Here is a 21,970-nt window from a genome sequence, read left to right as displayed (position 1 = left end):
AACAATGAGACCTATGAACCAATCCACTTCTATAATTTTTAGGTTGATGTTGGATTTTACTTTAAAAAAAAAAAACTGTAAAAATAGCTTGGTTTCGTACAAATTTATTTGAATTCCATAGGATTGCGGAATTTTCGTGCCGTCCGTTAAAGCTTTTGGTTATTTTTTAATGAAAGTCCAGTTGTTTTCTTTGTTTCCATTGTTTCATTACCAAGATGCCTTATATATGTCTGGAAGCAGAGTTGGGAAGGATGGCTGTCAAATTCTGGATTAATGTGTTTCAATTATACCCCATTTCTTTGCCAGCATAGGCTCAATGCCGATTGTTTCGATTCACTGGCGTCCAGAAACATTCGTTTAAGCACAATTGTAGGTTCTTTGCTATGGATCACTTGATTTATTCCTTAAATCTGTTTTGACTGTAAACTGGTACATTATCTGGTCGCCTCTACCTTTGACGACGATACTGCATCTATCATTGAAATTTCTACATGAATACATCAGGAGTTCATTGTTTTCTATTTTTTCAATTTCCCATCAAACCCAGTTCCAAGAGTTCGAGTTTAACAATTTATTACTCGAATCTTCCTTCTCTCTCCTGTGCGTTTTAACTGTTGTATTTTTCTATCCTCAGACAAACCAACCCATTTTTTTGTCTAATATCATATGTTTATAGATCGAAGTCCCCATTTTTACCAAATTGTGCATCAAAATCTTTATTCGAATGTTTTTTGGACTCAATTTACTTATACCTAGCCTGGTTTTAATCAACGTTTTTGTCTGTTGCCCCTGGTTTCAGAGAGTGTTGCTACTAGATTTGACTGTTTTATTCAATTGTTCTTCTTCGAGACGCCATAAAAGCTTTAACTGGAAACAAGTTATAGTGAATTTCATGGAGTCCGTTGCCCCTCATTTCATACAGTGCTGCTACTAGATTTGACTATGTTATTGAATTTTTCTTCTTCGAGATCCCATAGAAGTTTTAACTGGAAGCATGTTACAGTCAGTTTCGGTGAGAACCATACACGTTCAAGTTTTCTTCAGCTTCGCGGGCTCAATAGAGGAACTTTTAAAACCACATGTAGACTTGAAACTCGACGATGTCTTATTCAAGTCCCGTCTGAGTATTTGCCTTTTATATTTTCTCACCTTAATTATAATCTTGTTTGTTACTTTTGGAGTGTTTCTTGATTCAAGTCCAACCTAAGTTTTTGCGCATATATATTTCCACCTTAAGCTAGTGTGTTGTTTCGAGGGTCTTTCTTTTTTCCCCTCTTTTGTCATAGTTTTTCTTTTTTAATATATATTCTCACATTACTTGTAATGTTTTGTTGGTTACTGTGGCCTCCCTTCACATTTCAACTAATTAACTACACTACATTGTGCTTATGGGAGTAACTAACATTATTTTTAGTTTGTTTTCCACAAGTGTGAATTACATATTTTTTTATATTACATTCATTTTATTATTCAAGAGTAGTATTTTGTTAATATTTTGTTTTACACGAGTCTAAAAAAACATACTTATTCAACTTAAGAGGCTCCATAGAGGAATTTTTTAAAACGGTTATTATAACATTTTAGACACGACGATGTCTGGTTCAAGTTCAATCTTAGTTTTACTCTATAGAGTTTGTTGTCAATTTCACCTTACCTTTTAAGATTCGTTGCTTAATCTGCAAAGTTTTTTTGGAATTTTAATCACATACAAATCATTTTTCTCGTAGGCTGCACGTGCCTCTCCTCATTTTGAACAAATTGCCTACAACACAGGGCATCCATGATTATCCTTGCGGGTGGTACTAATTGTTTGCTTGATATTCCTTTCATTTTATTATTCAGCATCGGTAATTTGTTTTAATGTTTTGTTTTACCACACGCCTAAAAATACGTACTTTTCTTACTCTTCCGTCTTCATCCTGCATGTAAATGACCATATATTGTCCACTGCCATACAGAGAACATGTAAATTTTGTTTTGCGTAGCAATTAGTGTATCCTTGCAATTGTTGGAGCATGCGTCTGTATATTAACTTTGTACAACAATTATGAAAGCATGTGCAATTCCAATTACTTCTGGGCAACTTGTTTGATCCAAATCCAATTCAATCCAAATTTACATTTTGCCTGCAAAGCTTGCACAGAACTTCCGCTAATTATGAATCTCTTCTTCAGTGGATATCATTGATTGTAGCTTACAGGAATTCCTGGGCTTTATTCGTCAGCGTTCCTACGGATTCATCGGAGCACTATTTGTTTCCGCGATACCGTTTTGCTGTACCCTTCTAAAAGTTTCATTGTTCTCCATGCTTCCCCTCTTGAATTTTTGGTTCATTGTAAGCTCCTACTGTCATTCGATCATTATTTATTTTAACTATATGTCAACTGTTATCTCTTAATTAATGGGAACAATATGTGTTCTAAGCTTGTGGAAAAATGTCCTTACGGGTGGAATTTACTCTTGTTAACGCACTAATCAAAGGGCCAATTTATTATGGAGTTTCAAGATTCTTTTTTCACCAGCGTAGAACATATATTGTTTTCTATGGGGCGTTTACCTCTATGAATTTATGACTTCAAGTTGTTAAGCTGTTAGACGTATTACAGGACACATTTTCCACAGCAAAACAAGTACCCAATTCTTCTGCGTTAGGAATAGTCTACCCTTGAAATTCTCAGAGCGTGCACATGGATATCATCTTAACTTTGTCAGTCACTATTCTTAGAGGTTACCTGATTTCAAATTTCTTCTCTACAGAACTCTTTAATCCAACCCGAGTTTACTATATTGCATGAAATGTTTTCCTCTAATTAATGGATTTCAGCTTCAGTGGATATTGAGTAAAGTTGTCTAGAAAATCTGCGTGGAACTTCCCCTGATTATTGAATTCTAACTTCAATGGATGTGGATTACTGTAGCTTACATGGTAGTTGGATTTGGCTCAGTGGATGTGAAGCCTGGGCTGTTAGTGCTAGCATTCCTATGGATTCCTTCCACGATACTTGTACCCTCTCTAAAATGCTCACTGCTCTCCATGATTTGCCTCATAATTTGTTGTTCTATCACAAAGCTCCTAATATCATTAACCGTTTTTAGTACAACTATATGTTAAGTACATGGTTGGCTTCTGAAATGTGTCCCTTTGGGGTTTTCTTTAATAGTAAAATAGTCCTTTCGGATGATAACCGTGACTTTGCGAAACAGCTCTTCAAAAGGATCTTCCGATTGATTTCTCATTTTCACCTTTTTCATAGATTAACTTCGAACATCTGCACTTAATTCATAAAACTGCAAAATTGATAATAAACCTAAGTCACTGACATGGCAGCGACATATTAAGGGCAGAAGCAGTTAGTCTAGGTGCTTGAGTCCTTACTGTTCACAACCCTTAATCACAACCTAGGTCAGGAGGGCAACCCATATCAGTATCTCTCATATAGTTTCTAGGAAATATGGATATTAGGAGAGATTTGTATCGTGATTTCATCCAAAATTCTGTGAAATACAATCCTACAGTTAGTAAATTTGTTACAATCAAAGGTGGATTACATCTTATTCACCTTAGCAATGAAAGGATCTTTTTCCTGAGAACCGAGTAAAAAGGTTGGGCAACTAATGATTACAGAGCGAGGTCCCCTAACAGAACCACCCAACAGTGACTTAGAAGGAAAACTGGGGAGATGTGTTGAATTTTTTTTATAATACAAAACACTGAAGATAGTTTATTTCTTGACATTCAATATGCTACGAAGATAGAAAATTTTGTGGTCATGGCAAAAGTAAGTTCAAGTGCGATACTCACAAGAGGCAAGTTTCTTCGGAATACAAAAAAAACTAAGGAGGGGGCTGGAGCTTATGTTCTAGAATAGAATGCCCTTTAATGTGAATTTGGTCACCAGGATTTTGAACGACACTGCTCATTTTATGCCCTCAATCCACATTCTCTGATTTATGTGCTCTTCAATTGATCCCTAGATTAATGTACACTGCTTTCCATACTTTTTAGTGTTAACTTTTAAGGTTTTGATTTTAAATATCCCTCAGATAGTGGAAACTAACAAGTGAGTTAAGGGAGGCTGGATAAATAAATATATCCAAATTTTTATAATAATAAAAACAATTTTAAAATTATTACTCACGAGTTGAAGATGCAACATTTTCTTGGAGTACGTCCTAAAACTGCTTCTGCTTGGCTAAGAGCTCGCCTTCCTCAACATACGAACACAAGTACAACCACTAGTGCCAAAGTAGGTATTTCATGTGTCTACAATGTTTTCAGAGGGGTCGTAAATCTAGAAACAGATTTATTTTGTTATTAACACATAAGTATGATCCTGGGAGCTTTGGAGACTTCATCGCTTCCATTCCTTATTTATTACGCAGAAGACACCTTATTAATTTTCTATTATTTAATAAAGGAAAAATCATAGGAAAGGGGTATTAGATTCCAATTTCATTTATTTTAAATATATACCATGTAAGATTTGAAAAAATTTTGTTGCCACTAAATAGCACCGTACAATTGTTAATATCACCGGTTCCCTCATCCTTTTATCTTAATTTTTCTGTTTATTTATCAAAAAATAAATAAAAATAAATAAATGCAAAAACATAAATTTTATTCCTCTAGTACTATAATATGATGGGGACTCATGGAAGGATATAGAAAGTTATCAATACTACATTCTCTTGTTGTAAATCATATATGGAAAACCTAATGGAATGAAACACGTAGAAGGAAAGATGAGGGAGAGTCAACACCCAATTTTTTTTAAGGGAAAACTCCTTTCTAGAAGAAAATACTCTTGTGAATGTTTTATAATCTTCTCTTCACCCTCTTGGAGTTGGAGCTGGGTTAGGGTTTTTCCACTTTGTGCAATAAAATATTAGTTCACATAATCAATGACTATTAAAATACCTTGGTAAACACGAATGTAGATATCTATGACCCCAATTGGGGCCCACTTTAGACATTCATAAATGAAGAAAATCATTTTTTGTAGCCCTTACTCAGTTTCAAGTTTTTGCATGAAGTTTAATGCCCAAACCCAATATTACATGTAGCTGAGATAAATGTTAAACATGCATTCTGTGAAAATTTTTGAATCTAACACATCAGAACCTTTACTGCATTTTCTGGTTTACTATCTCCTACTTGTTCTTTGCATAAACAAAGTTATTTAAATGCATAAATATCAAAGTAAACACAAATGCAGCCTTCCCAAAATAAACATATCAACATGTTCTAAAGTTTAATTTTGTGGCTAAGAAGTAACTTGAATAACTTGAATTGATCTATTGCTTAGGGTTCTCTATGGACTATCTAGAATGTGGTAGAAAATGTTAGGAATAATGCTAATAAGTCTTAGATATCATGCAGATTTTGAACAAATCAAAATGGTGAAAACACGAAGGAACCAAGGGCTTGGAGAGTCTTCATAAGGACCTCCTTCAAATAACCCTTTACCTTCACCAGAATTGACTCTCATCCTACGTTCCTTGGAAGCAATTAATGAAACCTTAAGAGGACGCCAAACAAATGAAATGGAAGGGGAACACCCTTCATCAGGGTTAGGGAACCCCGAGGGATCTAGAGATTATGATAGAAGACCTCCAGTTGAGGACATTACTAGAGAGCTCCAGAAGATTAAACTCCCAGAATTTGCAGGAGGTCGTGCCAGTGAGTGTGCAAAAGCCTAGTTAGAGGGAATGGGAAGGTGTTTTGCATTAAGGGATTACAATTCTAATTCCAAAGCCAAAATAGCAATATTCCAACTCAGAGATAGTGCTCTGAATTGGTGGGGTAACTTGGAGCGTCAACTACACCTCACTCCAGACACAGTTACTTGGGATTTGTTTGAGGAGAGGTTCAGGAAGAAGTACCTACCAGCATATCATGAAGAACAACAGGTAGGAGCCTTCCATGCCCTGATATAGGGAGGTCGTACTGTAGAAGAATATGAAATTCGATTTATGGAATTGGTCAAGTACGTTTCCTACATGGATACTGACCAGCGCCAAGCGGATCGTTTTATGTATGGATTGAGACCTAAGATTAGGGCAATGGTACGGATGTGGAAACCATCCTCAGTTGCAGAAGCTGTAGAACAGGCTCGTTATGCCGAAGAACACTTAGATTTAAAGGGTGAAGGCAGAGCCATCTTTCCACGTCAAACAGGGTTTATGGGGAAGGCCCCTCGTACCTTCCCAAGGGGGGGAAGTCGGAGGCCACCACCATATGGAAACAGGGTTATACCTAGAACACCAACACTAGGAATTTCAATGGTTTCTAGTGCAGCTTCACCCACAGTTTCAAGGGCGTGTACAAATCAAAGTCATAGGCGAGGAACAACAAGTGGGGGTAGGGGTTCCAGGGGAAGAAACTCTTTCCAAAGAACTCCACAACATTCGGTTCAAGGTCCACCACGCATCACTTGTTGGGGATGTGGAGGACCTCATTACCAGGGGGACTGCCCAGAGTTTTGAACCAGTAACAACAGAAGAGAGGGAAAAGAACCAATGGGGGGAGCAGGTAGCCACCACCGAATCTATGCCGTAGTTGACAATCAGCAAGTTGAACACCAGTCTGTCGTGGTAGAAACCTCAGGTATGATAAACAAAGTAAAAGTTAAAATTTTGTTTGACTCTGGCGCTACAGATAGTTTCATTTCACCAGTTGCATTAGAAAAATGTGGGTCGGCAACCTATGAGCACGATGACTTTAAACAAGTTGAGATGGATTCTGGAATAAAACAAGTAGTAGGGCCTAGTGTTGACCAATGTCAGGTAAACCTCGGTGTGTGTATGACTAAGTTGAAGGCATACGTCACAGAATTGGGAACGTATGATGTAATTGTTGGAATGGACTGGCTAGAAGCTCATCGAGCTTTGGTAGACTGTTTCAAGAAGAAGGTGATATGTTTAGATGATGAAGGTAGGTCAATTGAGATTTGTGGAATCAAGAGGGGAGTGTCTCTACGATTCATATCCATGATGAAGGTAAAACATTGTCTCAGACAAGGTTGCAAACTATATTTGGTCAAGACTGTAAGTGACCAGAAAGGACCTTCCCTGGATCAACATCCAGTTTTGGCTGAATTCAAGGATGTTTTTCCAGAGGAATTGTCTGGATTACCTCATGTAAGAGAGATTGATTTCACCATTGAACTGAAACCAGGTGCAGAACCAATATCTAAGACACCCTATAGGATGAGAACTCCAGAGCTTTGTGAGTTGCAAATGCAGTTAAAGGAGATCTTAGACTTGGGATTGATCAGACCTAGTATTTCCCCTTGGGGTGCACCAATAATTTTTGTCAAGAAGAAGGATGGTTCCCTGCGCTTATGCATAGATTATAGAGACTTAAACAGAGCCACGATAAAGAATAGGTACCCAATACCTCGAATAGATGACTTATTTGATCAAATGAAGGGGGCAGCGGTCTTCTCAAAAATCGATCTACGATCTGGGTACCACCAATTGAGGATAAAGGAGGAAGACATCTCAAAAACTGCATTTCGAACTCGATTTGGGCACTATGAGTTCGTAGTTGTTCGATTCAGTTTAACCAATGCACCAGCAGTATTCATGAGCCTCATGAATGGTGTGTTCAGGAAGTATTTGGACCAATTTGTGCAAGTCTTCCTTGATGACATTCTTATATATTCCAAGAATGAAAAGGAGCATGAAAAGCACCTAAGGGTAGTATTGACTTGTTTAAGGGAAAATCAATTATATGGGAAATTGTCAAATTGTTCCTTCTTTCAGAAGAAAGTCCATTACCTTGGGCACATCATTTCAGGAGAAGGGATTTCAGTTGACCCGAAAAAGGTGAAGGCCATAATGGATTGGCCAGTACCAAAAAATGCCCATGAGGTACGTAGTTTTATGGGTCTAGCTGGGTATTATCGCAGGTTTGTGGAAGGGTTTTCAAGAATTGCAAAACCCATCACCACATTACAACAAAAGGGGGTTAGGTATGAATGGACAAATGAATGTGGCACTGCATTCACAGAGCTGAAGAGGTTACTAACTAGTGCACCGATCCTTCAAGTACCAGACATGAGAAAAGACTTCACTGTCTGCACTGATGCTTCGACGCAGGGATTGGGTGCAGTATTGATGCAAGAAGGCAGAGTAATAGCTTACGCTTCTAGAAAATTGAAGAAGTATGAAGAGTTATATGCTACCCATGACTTAGAATTGGTAGCAATGATGTTAGCCTTGAAGCTATGGAGACACTACCTCATTGGGAGAAGATTTGAGTTAAGAACATATCATCAAAGCCTAAAGCATCTGTTCACTCAAAGGGATTTGAACGCCAGACAAAGGCGATGGAGCGAATTCATGAGTGAATATGATTTTGAAATCTCATACATCAAAGGAAAGGAGAATGTAGTGGCGGATGCACTAAGCAGGAGGCCACGAACTTTCTCCCTAGTAGCCTTAAAGGTAAATTTAAGGGAGCGGATATTGGAGAAACTCTTTGAAGATAGTTGGTATTTAAAAGTCATCTCAGCTATCCAAAGTGGGAAATAGATAGAACCAAAGTTTGAAGGATATGTCCTTGAACCAGATGGGCTATTGAGATTCCAAGGGAGAATGTACGTACCTAAGGAAGGAGGTATAAGAGAAACCATCCTCGGAGAGTCTCATAGAGCACTCTATTGTGCACATCCTGGGGTAAAGAAGATGTACGCAGACGCAAGGAAACTCTTCTTTTGGGCAGGCATGAAGCATGACATAGTCTAGTTTGTCGCCAAATGCCTTGAATGTCAGCGAGTGAAGGCTGATCATCGCCATCCAGCAGGACTCCTACAACCTCATGACATCCCTACATCTAAATGGGAAGTAATTTCCATGGATTTTGTGGTGGGTTTTCCACTCACTTCCCAGAGGCACAATGCTATATTGGTTGTAGTTGATAAATTGACCAAAAGTGCCCATTTCATCCTAGTAAGGGACACTTACGATGTTACGGATGTGGCGCGAGTGTTTGTCAATGAAGTTATCCGACTGCATGGATTGCCCACAAAGATCATTTCTGATAGAGACTCCCGATTTACATCTAGGTTTTGGACAAGTTTGCAGTCAGCACTGGGAACTCAGTTAAACCTAAGCACTGCATATCATCCAGAAACAGATGGGCAGACCAAAAGAGTAAATCAGGTTCTGGAGGACATGCTTAGGATGTACGTCATGGATAATCAGACTCAGTGGGAAAGGTACTTACCATTGGTAGAGTTTGCCTATGATAATAGGTATCACAGTTCAATCGGGATGCCTCCTTATCAAGCTCTATATGGAAGACCTTGCAGGACGCCATTGAGTTGGGAAAAGTTGGAGGACCGAGTGATAGTTGGCCCGGAATTAGTTCAAGAAATGGAGGAGCAGATAAAGCAGGTTCGGCAAAGGTTAAAGGAAGCACAAGATAGACAGAAGAGTTATGTTGATTCACATAGGATTGATCGTAGTTATGAAGTAGGGGACCAAGTTTTTATTCGTATTCGGCCCAACAAAAGCACCATCCGGTTTGGGAAGGGCATGAAATTGTCACCTCGGTTCGTAGGACCTTTTAGGATCAAAGAGAAGATTGGACCAGTTGCCTATCGTCTTGTACTGCTGCCCCATTTGCATAAAACTCATGATGTTTTTCATGTATCTATTTTACGACATTATGTTTCTGATGAATCTCACAAATTGGATTGGCAGGACTTGCAGGTCTCAGACATGGGAACCGTAATGGTAGAACCATTACGCATATTGGACCGTAGGGTTCGACAACTCACATGTCGCACGGTGGACAAAGTTAAGGTCCAGTGGGACAAGTATAGCCCAGGATCTGCTACCTGGGAGGATGCAGAGACTATGCATCGTGACTACCCCTCACTTTTTGAGCATCTGTGATGCCTATTTTGACTTAGATAGCTACCTATGTTAAGATCATATTTCCATGTTATTTATTTATGAACATTATGTAATATTGATGCATTTGGTTGACACATAAAACTACTTATATGAATCAGTTGATAGATTTGATATTAATGATAGAAATGGTTGATGTATGGACTACATGTATGACTCACTTAGTGATGGACTATCTAGTGCGTAACTTATCATAATTATTTTGGTTCATATATAGCTCAAGTGGATATGATTTATTTAAATGAGTGACTTAGCGAGAATTCCTAGATTGACACATGGATACTAGACTTAGTAATGTGATGATTATATGTATTGTTGTTATATAAATGCATGAATGAGAGCTAACCCGCAGGGGAAAAGAACTATGTGATAGCCAAGAGGGAAGGATGAGACATCTCATGAGGAAGGTGGCAAGACGACCTGACTGGATTATTCGATGACAAGTCCAACCAGCTCTGTAGTGTGGTCTGTATTAGGGTATTAACCCTAGTTCTGCAGGAGGGGTGGAGGCATTTCCCACCGTGTATCCTTCGAAACCTGGAATCGTGGGAGGGCAGTGGTGGACACGCTCCCCTAGACGTGTGATGACTATTGCCAATTGCCTGTTGGGGAAGTTAGGTCGATGTATTCGACGCTTCCACCATCTCGGTTTTATTAGTGGTTAGTATGGTCGTTGCCACTGATAAAGCAGCAGAGGATGGATAGGGTGGGAATGGAAGTAGGCCAGGGTGGATAGGAGGATATAGACCAGTTGGAGACTCTTGATGGGAAGAAATGCCATTGTCAGACTTATTCGATTTTATTGCTATAACTCTCTCTGGTTGCTATGCTTTCAAACTCCTTGCATCATTCATTCTAACTTCGGGACGAAGTTCTCTGAAGGAGGGGTATATGTAATGCCCCACTTAAATCTTATCCTACAAATTTTGTTAATGTTTACATTATCTAAAAATATTGAGAAATATTGGTCTAATATAAAATTCATGATTTCCATTATTCAAATTCCCCACTTACCTTCTCAAATTGAATATTAGGTAGGATATGGTCTCCTTCCATTATTTCAAAATATATGTATTCATTTCACATTACCCAATGTACCCTCACATTTACTAAGGAGAAGACATGGTCCTCTCCATGTAATTACATCTCACATTCCCCAATGTACCCTCACATTTACTTGGGAGAAGACATAGTCCTCTCCATCTTATTATCAATATATATATTCATTTCACATTCCCCAATGTACCCTCACATTTACTAAGGAGAAGACATGGTCCTCTCCATGTAATTACATCTCACATTCCCCAATGTACCCTCACATTTACTTGGGAGAAGACATAGTCCTCTCCATCTTATTATCAATATATATATTCATTTCACATTCCCCAATGTACCCTCACATTTACTAAGGAGAAGACATGGTCCTCTCCATGTAATTACATCTCACATTCCCCAATGTACCCTCACATTTACTTGGGAGAAGACATGATACTTTCCCATTAAATTCTCAATTTTATATTCATGTCACATTTCCAAATGTACCCCTAGCTTACTTGAGAGAAGAGAAGTCAATTGTAAGGATGGAAGAGAAGTTAATGACATTAATGAGAGGTGGTTGAGATGGAGAAGGGAAGGAGGGTATAAAAAGGGAAGGGGGAAGGAAGAAAAGGGGGGTTGGAGTTTTGCTTAGGATTGTGGGGTTTGGTTGTGATTGTTTGGCCTTGTCATGATTTTGGGAGACCTTGGAAACCCGTGGAGGTTTCTTGGGTTTGAGAGGAGGAAAGTATCAGTATCTAGTTTGGCACATTCTTCTTGAGGACACACTATATCTGGTTGGACTTGGGCACAGAGGGCTAGGGAACCTGTGGAGGTTTCCTGGGCTAGGAATTTATTTCCTAGTTGGCTGGGAGGTAAATCCGGTTGGGTCGGTGAGAAGGAGCGTTTAGCAGGATCTATAAGACAAAGGTATCATCATCAACCGCCGGAACAGGTATTTTCCATGGACCACTCTTGTTAAGTTGATATCAATGGAATGCTCACCTTAATTTGTGTTGCTTATGAGAAAGTGATAAAATGTTAAATGTTTAAATCTATGTAAGAAGGTCAGCAAGTTCTTTTTTTTTTTACTTTTAAAACAGTAGGAAAATAGATTTGTTAGTGTATAATAGATTGAGACTCTAATAATAGGAATCAGGCCCCTACAGCCCACCTGGCTCGAATTTTCCCCCTACTGGAGGTCTCTGCATGAGTAGATGTCTCTACTCGATCTCCTCTCAGCTTCCCTTGTTGTGGCTGCTCCACAGCCTCTTGAAGTTGCTGCACCAATCATGGCTCCTCCACAATCGTCTGAGACTTCTTCTGGATCTGGATGTTGAGAGGTAATATGCGCTCCCTCTCAACCACCAAGTCTCCATCAGTTGCCTTGCTGCTCAAGGATTTGCATGCATCTTGAACCTCAAGAGCATATAGGTTCTTGACCCGTGAACCAATCTGCTTCACCTGCCCAGTGATGATGTGTCCAAGGAAAACCTTTCCCTTACTGAAGACTACATCATAGCCTCTGTCTTCCAGCATCGCGATCGACACCAAGTTTCTCTCCAGTCCTGGTACATACTTCACATCGGTCAAGGTAAGGCGAGCTCCATGCTCCCTCTGAAAAATAACCGTGCCTACACTGAGACACTATACTTCTCATCATTACCCATCGCTATGAGTATCTGGAGATCTTTCTCCTCCAAAGAACTGAACGAACTCTTGTCACCGGTCATGTGGAAAGAAGCTCCATTGTCAAGAAACCAACCACTTCCCACCATGGATGAAACCATGCATGCAAATAGTGTGAAATCCAACTCAAAATATGAAGCAAGTGCCTCACCTTCAGATCCTTCCCCAGATCCCTTCTTGGATTTCCTCTGTGGATAATTTGCAGCATAATGGCCCACCTCATGACAACAAAAGCATCACACTTTTGATTTGTCAACCTTCTTCCCATCATTGGAAGAACTGGATTCAGAAAGAGAACCCTTCTCCTTCCCCTTCTTTGCTTTGGCAGCCAAAGCACAATTTTTTTCATCAGACGCCTTTGATGAAGATCCGTCCCTGGTATTCCGCTTGATCTCCTCTTGCACAATATCCGACCAAAGTCTCTCCCATCCTGGCAATTTCTCCCGACCACTGACAGAGTCCTGATAGGAATGCCAACTCTTTGGAAGACCAAGGAGAGCCAAGCTCACCAAGTCCTCATCATCGACAGTCACCCCCACACTTCCCAGCTCATCCCGACATTGGGTGAACTTCGTGAGATACTTGGGCATACTGTCTCCATTCTCACACTTAATGTTTCTGAGTTTATCCTTGAGCGCCAACTTCCTCTGGTCGCTCTTGCTTTGGAATAAATCTGTCAATGCTTTCCACATCAAGTATGGAGAAGCCTTTCCATGCAGGCTGTATACAATGCGATCCTTCACGCCCTCCAACAGAATCCTTCGACACTTTGCTGTCTTCTTTTGCCAAGCCTCAACGTGAGCAACATCAGTAGGCTTTGGGACCTCAACATCTATGAACTCCTTCAACCCATTGTCATCTAACACTGCCTCCATCTTGTCTTTCCATGCAATATAATTCGAGTTGCCTTCAAGGGCATACTCCAATCGAAATCCGTTGAAAGACATTTCAACTTCGACACCAAGAAAACACTGCTGCAAATTCGAATTCCACCAGCTCAAAACTCAACCGCTTCTGATCTAAAATTTGTGAGAACAAAGTATTTCTCGTACAGAGTTTGACTGTATGGGCATTTACCGGATATCTCACCTTCCAAAAGAAGGATGAATCCAGAAGCTACCTGGCCCGATTACAAACTCTGCCTGAAGAAATAAAATGTAATCACTTTCTGAATAATAGATCTGATGATCAACTTAGCTTTGATACCATGTAGAAATTTTGAATAATATAACACTTATTCACAGAGATTATCCTGATTATACACTATTTGCGGAATGCATGCATAATACATAACCTCCTCTACGTTGATCATCAATTTGCAGAATTAAAGAAACAATCGCATGCGCACATTGAAACATCAATCGCACATATCAACACAGTATGTAATGGGGAAAGCATGCGGCTAAAAATCCTCGACTATCTGTATATTATAATGATAGAGAACATGTAACAATACATAGTACAATACTCCTCACAAGTACTCAGTACTATCTCCACCTGCTACACACAAACTAGCTCAGATCTGAATCAAGTCACAGGTTCAAATCTCCTCCGCTGTTTGCCTGCCTCTACTGCGCAATCCAATGTGAGAATGGAATGGATCCAAGTTCGAATTCCCTTTGCTTGTAATACACAATCCTCATTGGCAATCTCAATCAATGATTGTGCAAATCTCATGCACAGCTATAGTCACAACTGATAGTAGTCTCACTCTTTCACCCACCTCTAACACTTGTCTTCACTGAACTATCCATGCACTAAGTTAACTGATGTATTCTTTAGTTGATTTATGAGTTAATAATTAGTGAATTAATTAATAATTAATTCACATCACTCATCACTAGTGTATTTGGCAGTTAGACTAAATACAACTAGTTCAACTAAGTCAAACTGAACACAACTCCATCAACTCCTCAATCAACTCCACCAAACTCAATCACTTGAGTTCTAACTGAAGTCCATCATGCAATAGCTCAACTAACCCATAAGAAAAGCGTATTTCCTTCTGGCAGTTGCATGTGCCACATCCGTAGCTCGAACTGAAGTGCTCCAAGAGGATAAGATAATGTTTATAGTCCAAATATTATTAAGAGCTAATAATATTCGACTGTTCTATTTTTAGACTGGCAGTCTAAAAATAGACTCTGCCCATATGTCTAAAAATAGGAGTCCATCTATTTTTACCAACATGACCAATCATCTATAAATAGCATCCTGCAACTCATAGACCATGATCCATATGTCTAAAAATAGACATTGCGCCAAAAATAGCCTGCGGGCCCACTTAGTGAAGACGACTTCTTCTCACTAAGCTCCATCATCTTGTTGCATTTTCAACAGGAGATTAGTTACTTACTTCTCAGTAATCGAGTTGCAATGCAACAGTGGGTAGCACGATGCAACATGATGAGAGGAGGTGATGACAGGGACAATGTACTATCAGTTGGAGGAATTTTCCTATAAAGGAAACTCATCCATGCAGAAGGAACAAGGTTCCTTGAGGATTGCGCAGTTCTGACAGTGTGTTGGAGCAATGTGTGAGCTCATTGGATCACCCAGGAGAAACTGCGCAAGGAAATAGGAGGCTTGGAGGGCTGAGGAGAAGGTTTGTGAGAAGCCTTGTTTGCCCGTGAGCATCCAGGAGGATTGTACCGAGAGCTGGATAGTTGTGAGAGCTAAAGCTTTGTGTAATTCTGATGCATTTCCACCTTGTGTGATAATATAGATAGCGGGGTTTTTAGCTGAGGCTTTCCCTAGAGTATTCTTCTGTGTTTCATGTGTATTGATTCTTCTTCTAGTTATATGTGTTCAACTTGATCTTGCTCAAAGTTTTTAAGCTTCCACAAAGTTGATAGTAGAAGTAGGTTATAGTATTTTGCTTTGGTATATTGCATTATCGAGTTAATCTACAGTCAGATTTTCTACATAGATCTCAGAGGTAGATTTGTAGAGAATTTGCAAGAAATTGTATACTTGCATATTTGATGGCTGCTCATATAACATTGTCCGAATTGACACAAACATTTGTGCCTATTTCATGGAATATCGACAGGTTCCTCGAAACAAGATCCAAAGGAAATTATGCTAAATGGATAAAGAAATTATATTCTCAAAGGGGCATTTTGATTGTGCGACACAACTCAGTTTGTGGCTATGGTGCTTGGATTGAAATAGATGCAGACTCTTATTTCCACTTCGGTTGGAATGGAGGCAAAGGTGCAAACAATAGGGTTGATATATTGGCTTTGTGGAGTATTTTATATTGCGCACTTAATCTCCGTGAGATTCATATCTTTGGCGATTCCAAAGAAGCCATTGATTGGAGTAACAATGTGACTATTTTTGCTCCACCCCTTCTTGGCCACTAGATGTAGAGGATTCTCACATTGGAGGAACTGTTCTACTTGGTTTCATTTTCCCATCTGTACCATGAGCTCAATTCATTGGTAGATGCTCTCTCAAAAGAAGGGTTAGGAATGATGCCCAAATATATCAAATTCTCAACTTTTAGTTAGCGCAGGCTAGAAAAACAGGGGAATATTTGATGGTGTCAATCGCCCTGTTTGTCGGCTCATGTTGGTGGAGGAACACTTCATCTGCACTTCTTTTGCTCTGGTGGCGGTAGGCATTGTTGACCATTTTTTTTATCCCTTCCTATGCCAGATGTGTAGATGAATTCTAACGACATCTCCTAATTTGTCTTGTACAGTTGATAAGGTTCTTGGTATTAATGTTGTTTACTTGTTTTATTTTTGAGGATAGATATAGGAAGTATCTCTATTCTTTGTCTTTTTTTTGTGGTGGATATATTTTATCTCTGAAGATTTTGTCATCGAAATATCTCTCAGATCTAAATATGTAAATATATCTCTGTTTAAATACATTGTTTGATTTTTCTTTCCTAGAAAAAAACATAATACTATATAACCAATTTTTATACTAGCCAATTTCAATAATACTATATAGCCAATTTTTATGCTAACCAATTTTTCCCTTGCAAATCATGGACGAACCACATATTCAAATAATGGACCACATATTCAAATAATAAACTATATATCAAGATCTTGTGTTACCACAAAAGTCAAATGCATATCAAAATAATATTAAAATAATATTATATTCTTTTAATTAAAAATTCTTAAAATAATATTATATTCTTTTAATTAAAAATTCAAATCACATTGGTAAAGGAAAAAAATTATAAAACTAAATTTTAATAATTAGATTTTTTAATCCTCAGTGGTAAATATATTTAACTAGCATTTGCACCACATGTTGCAAAGGAAACACCGTAAGGCAATGATATAAAAAACAATAGCATAGAAGAAAGAAGTCAAAATTTTATGCAAATGACATAAGAAACAACAACATAGAAGAAAGAAGTCAAATTTTTATGCAATTTTGTTTCTTTACCGGTGTTTATTTGTTATCAACAACAAATGGCTAGATCATCTATTCATATTACCAAGTGCTTTCAGTTCATAAGGTTTATCCTAAGGTCCTTGATGGATGCCAATACTGTCTTCTGACATTGCTTGATGAACATTTGACAAAGGATGAGAACAATGATGTAATTGAAATTCAAAGATTATGAATAAATAAGGAAGACCTTTATATAAGGGAAATTAACTCAATATGTTCATTTTAAAGATATGCTATCACCAATATTAATATTCATTAGGTTGGGGACAAATAGAAAATTAGCATTAGGTTTCTAACATCCAAATGGTCTCACCATTGTTTGAATTAAGCACTCCTAGTGATAAAAAGAGTGAAAATATGTTAAAAATTGGATTCTATGAGCTTCTAGAGGCCATTATGTTGTCAAAGATTGCCCGAGGTGAGAATTAATCAAGTGTCGGATACCCAAAAAACCAGCCATTGGATTTAGTAAACTACACGTAAAACCTGTTCAAGGTGTAAGATCGAATTTACCATAATGAGCATAGACAAACTAACTAGTGGATAGGTAGTCAAACAAACTATGTGCTTCTAAAGGCATTATGTCGTCAAATATTGCAGATTCCCCAACGTGAGAATTAAACAGGTGGATGATACTAGAATTTGAATGTGTAACATCAAAGTTCCAAATGGCTAGTTTATAAAGAGAAAATTAGTAAGAAAGGAGCAGGGTAATCTTATATAATTTCATTGGCTTCACATTTGAACATTATGTTGTTCTGAACCATGATACCCTTAATTCATATATTAATTCAATGGAGTTGCCCTCTGTCAGGCTTGCCTGGGCATGTATTTATTTATGTGAGGTTGTGGCTAGTATCACAGTCACATGTCTCTGCCTTTCGTTTGCATGGATCTATGTTGGGCCCTGGCCGACCAGTAGTCTGCTCTACTTTCCATTGGTGCAACAGTGAGACAGAGCCTTGAACAAAAGTTCAGTCTGGTAACGTAATAGAAAAGGCATATGTTCTTGACTTAAAGGGATGACCGGCTGGTGATCTCATATGTCGTTTTCCCATTTTCTGAGCATTCACATCCACCACTTCTTTAAGTATCGCTTGTGTTACAAGCGAAAGTTAGTTTGCTTCTCTGTGTTGAATGATCCACTCAGGAGATTAATTTGGGTGTTAGGATGTTTAGTCAGTTTATAATTGAAATCGTGTAGAAAATTAATGAGAATTTGAAATCACTATTTTATTTCTGAAACGAAAAAACGATTTAAACACATTAATTTTTTTCACCATATTCCGATGAGAACTGGGCCGTCGGGGCAAAATTGTAGCTTCAATAGATAATGCATCTCCTCAATCGCGTAGTCTAAATAGATCACAATTTTGCTCGAAAAAAACTAGAAATTCTAATATGATTTTGAGAAAATCTCACAGAATGTTTTGAGAATCTCGGATACCACTGTCAAGCTTCAGGATTTTGGGGTGCCCTCCTCTGTTTTCAAAGTCTTAATTTATATTGGAGGAGGGAATGACCAATGTATTTTTATTTGCATTTTTGTTATACACTAAAAGAACTACTAGTACCCTTTTATCCACAATTTCTCTATACAAGGAGCATAGATTTAAATTTCCCAAAAAAAATAACCTGTTACAATTTTACAAAATGTTAAAAGACACAACAGCATGAATATAGGGTATGCCAGCTTCCTTTTAAAAGCTTTGCACATGAAATCGAGCTCGAAACCAGATCTGCATAATCTTATATAATGTGACCATGATCTTGCAACTGATGCATGAACTCCCTCTCCTGGGTAACAAATCTGGCTAAAGCAAACTTCTCAGCACTTTTATAGGCATCTATAACTGCCTTGAACATGAATTCGTTTGGCTGAAAACCCTTATGTTTCATTTTGTAAAACATTCTCCTAACACCGTCTACCAACCCTAGCTTCCCATAGCTAATTGTCATACTTGCATAAGTAATTGTATCTGGTTCAAGACCTTTGGCTTGCATGATCATGAACATGTTGTAAGCTTCATTAATCCTCCCAGCACTACCAAGTGCATATATAACAGCATTGTAAGAAGACACATCAAAATCCAACCCAGAAGCTCTCAGTTCATCACAAGCTTCCAAAGCTTCAGCATGCATCCCCACTGCAGAAAAGATTGTCATTCTCAAGGCCTGAATACCATGTGGAAGCTATACAAGGAGCATAGATTTAAATTTCCCAAAAAAAAATAACCTGTTACAATTTTACAAAATGTTAAAAGACACAACAACATGAATATAGGGTATGCCAGCTTCCTTTTAAAAGCTGTGCACATGAAATCGAGCTCGAAACCAGATCTGCATAATCTTATATAATGTGACCATGATCTTGCAACTGATGCATGAACTCCCTCTCCTGGATAACAAATCTGGCTAAAGCAAACTTCCCAGCACTTTTATAGGCATCTATAACTGCCTTGAACATGAATTCGTTTGGCTGAAAACCCTTCTGTTTCATTTTGTAAAACATTCTCCTAACGCCGTCTACCAACCCTAGCTTCCCATAGCTAATTGTCATACTTGGATAAAGCATGCATCCCCACTACAGAAAATATTGTCATTCTCAAGGCTTGAATACCATGTGGAAGCTATACAAGGAGCATAGATTTAAATTTCCCAAAAAAAAATAACCTGTTACAATTTTACAAAATGTTAAAAGACACAACAACATGAATACAGGGTATGCCAGCTTCCTTTTAAAAGCTATGCACATGAAATCGAGCTCGAAACCAGATCTGCATAATCTTATATAATGTGACCATGATCTTGCAACTGATGCATGAACTCCCTCTCCTGGGTAACAAATCTGGCTAAAGCAAACTTCCCAGCACTTTTATAGGCATCTATAACTGCCTTGAACATGAATTCGTTTGGCTGAAAACCCTTCTGTTTCATTTTGTAAAACATTCTCCTAACACCATCTACCAACCCTAGCTTCCCATAGCTAATTGTCATACTTGCATAAGTAATTGTATATGGTTCAAGACCTTTGGCTTGCATGATCATGAACATGTTGTAAGCTTCATTAATCCTCCCAGCACTACCAAGTGCATATATAACAACATTGTAAGAAGACACATCAAAATCCAACCTAGAAGCTCTCAGTTCATCACAAGCTTCCAAAGCTTCAGCATGCATCCCCACTGCAGAAAAGATTGTCATTCTCAAGGCATGAATACCATGTGGAAGCCCACTTTTACGTGCAACATCGAGCTGCTCTACTGCATCCCTTGGAATGCCTCCTCTCTTCAGAAGAATGCCCAATGTTTTGTATGTATTCTCATTGGGTGAAGCCTTTAGTTTTAACATTTGATGAAAAACTTCAGCAGCCTCTCTCAATCTTCCATCTGCAATGAACAGGCTAATGACGCTATTAAAAGAAAGAACGTTAGTAAGAAATCCCGATTCTAACATTTCCTTTGCAATTTCAGTGGCTTCATTAAGCCTTCCATTCTTTTTGTATAAGGACAACATCATGGGAAAAGAAAATTCATTTGCCTGCTGCTTTTCCTTCAAGACTTTGAATACTTCTTGTGCTTCAGTCACCATATCAGTGCGAGCATAAAGGTCAAGCATACAGCCTGATAAAAAGACATCTGGTTCAACACCCAATTTCTGTATGCGTTTGTACGTTTCTTGTGCTTCCTTAAAAAAACCACGTTTACCATAAACCTTAATCAAAGAACTATACACCACAGAGTTCCCTGCAAAACCAACATTTTGCATTATTTGAAAGTAACGTACAGCTTCTTCCACACATCCAGCTTCAGCAAATGTATTTATCAAGGCACCATAAACAAAAACATCTAGCTCCACACCTGCGTTAACCATCTTTTCAAACATCTTCTTTGCCTCTGCAGCTCGACCCAATCTTCCATAGGCGGCAATAACAACACAAAATGATGAACCCTGGAGGTTGGGAGTGGATCATAAGCTCCCGGAAGAAACTTAGAAACTGAGGAGGCCAGGCTATAATGACACTGGGTAGCAGACCCCGCAATTACAAAGGAAAAGAACATATAGTAGGTAATGTTAAACGTATGTAACTGGTAAACAAGCTGCAATTATTAAACGGAGATCAGGTTGGCCGACACCACATATCCAAATCGAAGATTTATAACTCTTTATAACGTAGACAACTCCTTGAAATATGTAAACAATATAACATATGGGCAAACACGAGTAAGCAAGGAATTGAGTATACATCACATTATTTTCTGAAGATATAACCGAAGACGCAAACCCCGAACTGGGTATACATATTTAGCAAAGATTCAAAAACAAATTTAAGCAAATGGTGCCGTCGACTGCTGGCCATGGTAGCCATATCAAACCGCAGAATAATTAACCGGCACAGCTCTATAAACCTTCATCGTCACAAAAGAGAATAACAGGAAACTACATAATTTCAGAGCAGAATAAGCTCTGGGTAATATCTGAAATGATAATCACATCGTCATAGCAAAATTTATTTACATTTGGGAAAAAACCCATTAAAAGCTCTAACCCTCTTCTAAATTGAGCTTTTTGGCTACGAAACAGGCATCCCATAGATGCAGAGAGCCATAGCCACGCTTTAAGTTTCCCCTCCAACCAGGGCAAGTTCTTACCCATAACTGGAAACTCCGCCACTGTAGACACGTCGCCCTACCAAGCAGGTTGAGCCAGCTCCGGGTCCAACGTCCTGCGTTGCATTTCAAATACAGGAAACCTGATTAGGGTATCTGATAGGGCTTGAACGCCTACAGTCACGAAGAATAAGGAAATAAGAGCAAAACAAGGAAATAAGAGCAGAGAACCAGCTGAAAGATAAAACCAAAGCTTTTTACCTGTAAACATTTCCGATCCACCGCCA

Source organism: Pinus tabuliformis, chromosome 7 (genome assembly GCF_031772625.1).
Source record: "Pinus tabuliformis cultivar Carrire ecotype Pingquan chromosome 7, CPIR1, whole genome shotgun sequence".
NCBI classification, from domain to species: domain Eukaryota; kingdom Viridiplantae; phylum Streptophyta; class Pinopsida; order Pinales; family Pinaceae; genus Pinus; species Pinus tabuliformis.
The sequence above is the reverse complement of the archived record's forward strand: the minus strand, read 5'-3'. Positions refer to the sequence as shown.